Source organism: Halyomorpha halys, unplaced genomic scaffold (assembly GCF_000696795.3).
Source record: "Halyomorpha halys isolate HHAL.00 unplaced genomic scaffold, Hhal_1.1 Scaffold1030.1, whole genome shotgun sequence".
Taxonomy (NCBI): Eukaryota; Metazoa; Arthropoda; class Insecta; order Hemiptera; family Pentatomidae; genus Halyomorpha; species Halyomorpha halys.
This window is the reverse complement of record NW_027113818.1, coordinates 136,284-138,234: the sequence shown is the minus strand read 5'-3', so window position 1 is coordinate 138,234 and position 1,951 is coordinate 136,284. Positions and strand designations below refer to the sequence as shown.

At 27.8% G+C, this 1,951-nt stretch overlaps 1 protein-coding gene across 6 annotated transcripts in view; it reads left to right on the top strand.

The window, feature by feature from the left end:
* The window catches only part of Cdk12 (Cyclin-dependent kinase 12), a 42,004-nt gene that overhangs the window by 6,626 nt on the left and 33,427 nt on the right, over positions 1 to 1,951 (top strand). The gene's annotated exons all lie outside the window — the stretch shown is intronic.

Below are 1,951 nucleotides of genomic sequence, written 5' to 3'. Positions count from 1 at the left end.
ATCATCACTTTGACACAATTTTATGTTAAAAAATAAGTGTTTATTATTAGTCTTTGAAAACTTAGATCACTTTACTTACATAAAATATCAAGGTTGACAAGTTCTCTGAGTCAGTGTTAATAATAATAAGGCATGTATATTTTCAAACAAATGCATACTGTCATAATGTGATTTATATTAAATGTTCTAGTGACTTTGGGAAGACTTTACTTCAAAATAGTTCTAGTTCAAATATTTAAATTTATGATTAAAAATTACAAAATGTTTAAATGACATAAAATTGATCAAATAAATAAGTCTGTACTACAAAGAAATTATTTATATATCGTAGACAATTCTTATTTTGAAACTGAAGTAAATTTTAACTTTTTAAATCCAAAACATAACATTCTCTTATATATTTTAGAATAATATTTTCTTTTCATTTTTGAAATTAAATCATTTTTCTTTATATTCACAAAGTTAACTTTCTATTGCCTTCTACTGCTTTTTACCAATCACTTTTTACTGTTTGTGGCAGCAGTTGACTCTGGTTTTACTCTTCTGTGACTGTAAAATATCACTCACTACAATGGATTCCGAATTATTTAAAAAATTTATCAACCAATTTTTTTTTTTTTAAAGAATTTAATTACCATCCAGATACCTTTTTTGGACTCAGGGGGCTCTGAAACATAGATTGGGTGAAAATTACTTATTTAAATCTTGCTTAGTTTACCATAAAAGTTATACTTTTTGAGTTATGTGCAAATAAAGTTTTCTTTTCTTCAGAACTTTTTCAGGAATTTATGCTATATATGAGGAGTTAAAGGGATGTAAGTAGCCGACTTTAAGCTAATTTCATTAAACTATTTTAGTGCTATAGTTAAGAGAAAAACACGATTTTTGGCTATTGCATAAAGGATGTATAATTTGGTATACTTAGGCACCAGGGGCCGAAACCCTTTGAAAGAAAAAAAAAGGAGCAACATTAATTGGGCCACCTGTTCAAGAGATAATAGTAGATTGGTACAGATTGGCAGACCAGTGGCAAACAATTTGTTTTATAAACTCACAAAGCTCTTAAACACCACATAGGTTTGTTGAAACCTGTATATCTTGATCAGATTACAATACTCACCCAGAGTTGGGGAAAAATTACCTGTAGTTGAAACTAATCGCTAAGAGCGTCATGGATACGATATTTATTTATTAGTGGTTCATTCATGAATAAGGGTTGTTTCCAGGACAATTTTGGCTATTAGTTTCATCTAGAGCTAATTTTTGCCCATCTATGTACTCACCTCACCTGGATAGTAAGCAAAGAAAAGATTTGAAGGAAGAACCATTCATTGAGTTCGTGCTAGTTAAAGAGGGGAAAGCATTGTCTGTTTTTTTTTTTTAAATTAATTGTTTGTTTCTTAAGCATCACATGTCAGTCCTTTTTAGGAGAAATATTTTATACTTAAAATTAATTATAGAATTCTACCACTTTCTTTACTGTTATTGTAACAGTAAATAACCTAATGAAATAACCTTTCACTTTAATCTTGTGATAGTTTTGTTTATTCTTTGTATTGCTATCCATTCTAATATTTTTCATGTTTTTGAGTTTAGTTGGTGTTGTGATTTAGTTTGACGTATTTCAAATTTTATAGATAAAACAGATGTGTTTTTTAAAATAATTTTTAGTGAGTTTTATTGTTTTGTGTTTGTATAGAGAATTATAAATGAATCAATTTATAAGTTTTATCAATTGATTAAATTAAAAATCTACTTTCAATTATTGCACACCATTAAAGATATATAAAACAAACCAAAATGTTAATAAAAAAAATTCAAGATGGTAATCATTGGACAAGAGAGTTGTTTAAAGTTATGAACAGGGAAAGGATTTCAAGTTGTGCAAATATTGTCAGTCCATTCTTACGATTAGACATATTTTTGAAGAGTGTACTCACTATTTACCAAC